This window comes from Ranitomeya imitator, chromosome 4 (genome assembly GCF_032444005.1).
Source record: "Ranitomeya imitator isolate aRanImi1 chromosome 4, aRanImi1.pri, whole genome shotgun sequence".
Taxonomy (NCBI): domain Eukaryota; kingdom Metazoa; phylum Chordata; class Amphibia; order Anura; family Dendrobatidae; genus Ranitomeya; species Ranitomeya imitator.
The window spans coordinates 657,860,792-657,868,239 of record NC_091285.1 but is presented as its reverse complement, the minus strand read 5'-3'; the positions used below and the strand labels follow the sequence as shown (position 1 = coordinate 657,868,239).

Below are 7,448 nucleotides of genomic sequence, written 5' to 3'. Positions count from 1 at the left end.
TTAGATACTCCCCTCACTTCTTGTAACCTACAAGTGTACAAAGATATTATACAGTCACCATGCGACAAGTGGGCTTGTGTGACTTCAAATGCCAGCGCTGAATTTTAGTCCCAGTCCGGCCCTGACGCTGACACACCCTGCCTACGGAGGAGATACGGACCACTATTTTGGGGACTTTTCTGCGTATTACGGCCGTAAATTACGGACCGTATTGTCTTACGCCGAATGTGACGCCGGCCTTACATTGTAATTTGTTCAATGATCAGGAAATGATCTGGGACATTTTTGATAAATGAATCAAAAATATTATTTATAACTGCAAGTCACTAGATCAATCTTCTGTATTATACACAAGTGTGGATGTTTCTGGAATGAGAAAAGTGAAGCGAGTGATTCAATGTCAGAGGATCAGTACTCTGGAGTGCAGGGGATGAAGGTTTTCAAGAAATTGTCAAAACATCTTACCCAACGTGGGGCTCGAACCCACGACCCTGAGATTAAGAGTCTCATGCTCTACCGACTGAGCTAGCCGGGCTGCATGGGAAATACAGCAGGTCAATGTCCTGGGGAAAAGTGTTTGAGTTCTGAGAAACTATTTTTTGTATTTCCTGCCCCGAGTGGTGTCACTAACGTACGTTTCCTATGTATAGTAAAACACTTACCGGTCTCCATCTACTTCTGTTCTCGGTGTCGCTCCAGTGTTCTTCTGCAAGAATTATTTGTTTTTTCAACAATCTGCAGCCAGAGAACATTTCTGTTGACAATAACAGATGGTAACAATGTACCAGAAAACAATGGCGTAAAGAGCCCGGACAGCTCAGTCGGTAGAACATCACAGCAGATGCCTACAGTATGAAAAAGTTTGTGTACCATCATATCTGTGTGAATAATTATACCTCTGCTGTTTTTTGTGTTGTCACTAGAAGAGTAATAACACAAATACATAACATAAGCTCCAACTTCCCTGGTGGTCTAGTGGTTAGGATTCGGCGCTCTCACCGCCGCGGCCCGGGTTCGATTCCCGGTCAGGGAAACTTGTTTTTTTTTTCCCCCCCTGTAATAATCCATAACAAAGTTTAAATCTGAATATTATGTTCGAGTCTCTGCGGCTGCATGATTGGTGGTTGTTGGACAGTCTCAACACGCACGGGAGTTTTGCCTGTTTGTTACGCAATCCCCTCATGTGCTGAGTCTAACAAGCACTAATCATGCAGGATTATATATACATACAAATATCTATCTATCTATACAAGCACATTCATAATATCGGAGCACGTTCACTCATCACTAATGAATAATTTAAGGTTATTGATACTATTTTTTTAGTTTTGTTTCTCTAGGTGATTTACTTTCAATGGGTGAAAAATGCTGAAACAAGTGACGTGGCATGCTGTATTCTGCAAAAACTAAGCACAGCACTAAATACGGACGACAAAAAAAAACAAAGAATCTCATTAACTTTGTTGGCACTGTAAAACACAGCAGAAAATGTGCATTAAAAAAAGCAGCAAAAACACCAAGTGTGAACATACTCTAAATCCCATCCACTTTGCTGGAACTGTAAGACACTGAGCTTTGGATCATGCAGCAAAAACACCCAGCATCAGAAATTCACTAAAAAATCATCATGGACACAAAGCCTTACACTCGAATTTCTAAAATCTATAGCACATGTTATTGTACATCATTAGAATCTATAGGAAATGATCTGGGAGCCCGCAGTGGAGGAAATGAAGGTTTTCAAGAAATTGTCAAAACAACGTGGAGTAGAGTCTCATGCTCTACTAACTGAGCTAGTCGGGCTTCTTGGCCAAAATAGCGTATCAATCTCCTATGGTAGTTTCATGTTCTGGTAACTTACCGTTTGGGTAGGTTTTTAAATTTTGTGCCCAAGTGGTGTCACTAACGTACGTTTCCTATCTGTAGTAAAACACTTACCGGTCTCCATCTGCTCTCGGTGTCGCTCCAGTCGTCTTCTGCTAGTTGTGTGACCGGGCAGATCGCTCCAGTGTTTACTGCGCAGACCAGAATTAACTTCTCAAAGAAAACCAAGGAGCGGCAGAGCAAAGCTCACATCGACTGATGGTAAAGACTCGTTCATACTCAGACAAAAACGGACAGCACTCGGACTAATCATATTCAATGGGACAGTGCAGATTAGCGATTTTATTTCACTGACCGGATCTGGTATGAAATAAAGTGCAGGAAGTTCTAGTGTCTTTGTTAAATCAAATAAGACTGGACAATTCAAGTCTATGAGTGCGCAAAAATAAAATTAGATGCATCGCACTTCTGTAACATAGGGACTGTGTAAATAGTACCGTAAATTATTAATAGCTGCTGCTGTAAAAAACATGACTATATACAGACAGTTCACGGACAAGTGAGAAGAAAAAATCATCCCATTTTTCTGGATGAAACTAACATTTTTTTTTATACGTGTGTGTGAACTTGCCCTCACAACTCGTGACCATCAGCTCCTACAAAGTACTGTAATATTTTGTGCAGATAATTATAACGCCCTTTTAGGATCAACTACACTACTGTATGGGCATGCAGGGCGTATGGAGCTGCTCTAGGTGTCCTGATGAAAATACACTTAAAAGCAGTTACATTTTTTTTATAAAACTGGCACAAAAATGTCCATCAAAGTGGGCACTGAAGGGTGTTATTGAAAGGGTTAAATGACTCTGGGCCACTGATCTCACATCGTAACATAGTGATGCCGCGCATTAAATTCCGGTCACTCCGGGCTGGCCCAAATGGGTTCCGGGCATGAGAACTGGCATCAAAGTGGGCATATAGCACATTTTCCCAGATTTAAATAACAAGTGTTTTTAAGGGGTTAAATGACTTAAGGCCACTGATATCTCACCACTATCACATAGAGAGTGAAGTCCCACAACAAGATCAGATCATTCCCGCCTGGCTCAAACCGGTTCAGGGTATCAGAACTGGCAATAATGTGGGCAAATAGCTAATGGTACCGTCACACTATACCATTTCGATCGCTATGACGGTACGATTTGTGACGTTCCAGCGATATCGTTACGATATCGCTGTGTCTGACACGCAGCAGCGATCAGGGATCCTGCTGAGAATCGTACGTCGTAGCAGATCGTATGGAACTTTCTTTCATCGCTGGATCTCCCGCTGTCATCGCTAGATCGGTGTGTGTGACACCGATCTAGCGATCTAGCGATGCGATCCAGCGATGCGTTCGCTTGTAACCAGGGTAAACATCGGGTAACTAAGCGCAGGACCGCGCTTAGTAACCCGATGTTTACCCTGGTTACAAGCGTAAAACTAAAAAAAAAAAAACAGCACATACTTACATTCTGGTGTCCGTCAGGTCCCTTGCCGTCTGCTTCCAGCACTGTGACTGCCGGCCGTAAAGTGAAAGCAGAGCACAGCGGCTGTGCTTTCACTTTCACTTTACGGCCGGCAGTCACAGTGCGGGAAGCAGAGACTGCAAGGGACCTGACGGACACCGGAATGTAAGTATGTGCTGTTTGTTTTTTTTTAGTTTTACGCTTGTAACCAGGGTAAACATCGGGTTACTAAGCGCGGTCCTGCGCTTAGTTACCCGATGTTTACCCTGGTTACTCAGGGACCTCGGCATCGTTGGTCGCTGGAGAGCTGTCTGTGTGACAGCTCCCCAGCGACCACACTACGATTTACCTACGATCACGGCCAGGTCATATCGCTGGTCATGATCGTAGGTAAATCGTATAGTGTGACGGTACCCTTAATCTCCCAAATTTGAACAAGTAACTGGTGTTTTTAAGGGGTTAAATGAATTTGGGTCATTTTTGACGTTGGTTTCTTACTCGGCAATTTGTTTTTCTGTTTTTTTTTACAGGTTTAACAACAAAAATGAAAAATATTATTAATAAGAAATCAACTTCAGCCCCGAATAAGAAACTGGATGAATAGGAAACGAACTTCAGCTTCGAATAAGAAACTGGAAAAATAAGAAACCAACTTCAGCCTCGAATAAGAAACTGGATGAATAAGAAATCAACTTCAGCCCCAAATAAGAAACTGGATGAACAAGAAACCAACTTCAGCCTCAAATAAGAAACTGGATGAATAAGAAAAACACTTCAACCCCGAATAAGAAACTGGACGAATAAGAAACCAACTTCAGCCTCAAATAAGAAACTGGACGAATAAGAAACCAACTTCAGCCTCGAATAAGAAACTGGAAAAATAAGAAACCAACTTCAGCCTCGAATAAGAAACTGGATGAATAAGAAACCAACTTCAGCCTCGAATAAGAAACCAACTTCAGCCTCGAGTAAGAAACTGGACGAATAAGAAACCAACTTCAGCCCCAAATAAGAAACTGGATGAATAAGAAAAACACTTCAGCCCCGAATAAGAAACTGGATAAATAATAAACCAACTTCAGCCCGAATAAGAAACTGGACGAATAAGAAACCAACTTCAGCCTCGAATAAGAAACTGGACGAATAAGAAACCAACTTCAGCCTCGAATAAGAAACTGGACGAATAAGAAACCAACTTCAGCCCCAAATAAGAAACTGGATGAATAAGAAAAACACTTCAGCCCTGAATAAGAAACTGGACGAATAAGAAACCAACTTCAGCCACAAATACGAAACTGGACGAATAAGAAACCAACTGCAGCCCTGAATAAGAAACTGGATGAATAACAAACCAACTTCAGCCTGAATAAGAAACTGGATGAATAAGAAACCAACTTCAGCCTCGAATAAGAAACTGGACGAATAAGAAACCAACTTCAGCCCCAAATAAGAAACTGGATGAATAAGAAACCAACTTCAGCCCCTAATAAGAAACTGGACGAATAAGAAACCAACTTCAGCTTCGAATAAGAAACTGGACGAATAAGAAACCAACTTCAGCTTCGAATAAGAAACTGGACGAATAAGAAACCAACTTCAGCCCAAATAAGAAACTGGACGAATAAGAAACCAACTTCAGCCCCGAATAAGAAACTGGACGAATAAGAAACCAACTTCAGCCTGAATAAGAAACTGGACGAATAAGAAACCAACTGCAGCCCTGAATAAGAAACTGGATGAATAAGAAACCAACTTCAGCCTGAATAAGAAACTGGATGAATAAGAAACCAACTTCAGCCTCGAATAAGAAACTGGACAAATAAGAAACCAACTTCAGCCCCAAATAAGAAACTGGATGAATAAGAAAAAACACTTCAGCCCCGAATAAGAAACTGGACGAATAAGAAACCAACTTCAGCCCCTAATAAGAAACTGGACGAATAAAAAACCAACTTCAGCTTCGAATAAGAAACTGGACGAATAAGAAACCAACTTCAGCCCAAATAAGAAACTGGATGAATAAGAAACCAACTCCAGCCCCGAATAAGAAACTGGACGAATAAGAAACCAACTTCAGCCCCGAATAAGAAACAGGACGAATAAGAAACCAACTTCAGCCTGAATAAGAAACTGGACGAATAAGAAACCAACTTCAGCCTCAAATAAGAAACTGGACGAATAAGAAACCAACTTCAGCCCCAAATAAGTAACTGGATGAATAAGAAACCAACTTCAGCCCCAAATGAGAAACTGGACGAATGAGAAACCAACTTCAGCCCCAAATAAGAAACTGGATGAATAAGAAACCAACTTCAGCCCCAAATAAGAAACTGGACGAATAAGAAACCAACTTCAGCCTCATATAAGAAACTCGATCAATAAGAAACCAACTTCAGCATTATCAGATTCCCTTTAAAAACAAAAACATTGAAGTTCTAAAACAATTTTTAGTTTTTTTCTTCTGTGCTATTCTTTACATTAATAATAAAACAACCTTACGCTCGCTTCCTGCACCATGTCCGTGTCCAGTCTCTCGATGTTCGCCTGACTTAGTTATACCGGCTGCTGATGGGCTCCAGCACTCACACTTCCCTCGGACAATACTCGGACGTCCTACTGAAGTGTGAGTGAAGCAGCATATCTGAGGGCACTGATTGCCTGCAGCGCTCATGTGGCATCAAAAATCTGTTGTGGATACATGCAAACACTTTAAATTGTACCATAAAGCTTAGACAAGCATGTGCAATTTTTTTTCAATTTTCATCCAGAAAAAAAAAAAGATTACTCCTCTGTATTGCCATCCGTTTTTCTACATCGAAAGTTGTTAAAATTTACAGGACCAGAAATAGTTACTGATGTCAATAATGGCAATGTATCAGTAAAAATCAGATGTTACACTGCCGATCAGTACAGAATCTGACTTTTTTGCGCACGGATAAACTTGCATAGTCAAGCCTCATCCAAAATATGGGAGACTAGTGCACACTGATTTTTTTCATGTGAATGTGAGACTTTCCCCAACAGTACTCAGGCGGAACCTGTGACTGTGTTTCTGTAGCCTCACAATAGTGTCATAACCAGCAGTCCACAGAAGCCCGGATAGCTCAGTCGGTAGAGCATCAGACTTTTAATCTGAGGGTCCAGGGTTCAAGTCCCTGTTCGGGCGGGAGATTTTTTTTAAAATTTATTTAAAGTAATTTTGTAACAAAAATTGTACTATTATTTTTTGGTCTACTTAGGGATTGCTTATATTACATACTCCAGTACTATAGCATTGCAGTATATAGTATTAATCGGGCCTGCACAACATGTGTGCTGCCAAAGGATTTTTTCCAGTCTGCAGAGAAATATCCGGGAGACACAGCTCCCTACGTCCTATAGTCAAATGATTGGCATCTCTCAGACTTGGATACATATGAGCACTTGAGTGCAAGGACTGAGGCAGAGGAGCGCCCATCAGCCACCGCTCCAATGTGCGGCAGCGTGATGAGATTAGAGGCAGGCAACAGTAAGCGCTCCATGAAGGAGCCGAAGATTAAATATCCCACCATATTCCATAGTGGGGTCGGTATTACTGTGAAGGCACATAATGGGGGGACAATTGTATAATGTATGTAGTACCTATGTATGTTGTATGTATGTATGTATGTATACAGTATGTTGTATGTATGTAGTATGTATGTTGTATGTATGTATATAGTATGTATGTAGTATGTATGTAGTATGTATGTAGTATGTATGTTGTATGTATGTATGTAGTATGTATTATGTATGTATGTAGTATGTATGTAGTATGTATGTATGTAGTATGTATGCATGTAGTATGTATGTTGCATGTATGTAGTATGTTGTATGTATGCAGTATGTTGTATGTACATATTATGTATGTAATATGCATGTAGTATGTATGTATGTTGTATGTAGTATGTATGTATGTATGTAGTATGTATGTAGTATGTATGTATTGTGACACAACACTCCGGGATCGCCTTTGCTGGGGTCAAAGGACACGTGGTTTGTGCATTGAATCTGAGGCGTACAGCAGGTTTTCTGAGCAGGCTGACCTCAGGTCAGATTTATTAACGTGAAAGCAACATAGATAAAACGAAACATAAA

General features: G+C 40.8%; 2 non-coding genes across 2 annotated transcripts; one reads left to right on the top strand and one right to left on the bottom strand.

Annotated features, from left to right (window-relative positions):
- Window positions 1-462: 462 nt before the first annotated feature.
- TRNAK-CUU (transfer RNA lysine (anticodon CUU)) lies at window positions 463-535 on the bottom strand. Its single transcript has one exon. It is a non-coding gene; the product is annotated as a tRNA-Lys (tRNA).
- Window positions 536-961: 426 nt separating this feature from the next.
- TRNAE-CUC (transfer RNA glutamic acid (anticodon CUC)) lies at window positions 962-1,033 on the top strand. The gene has a single exon. It is a non-coding gene; the product is annotated as a tRNA-Glu (tRNA).
- Window positions 1,034-7,448: the final 6,415 nt, after the last annotated feature.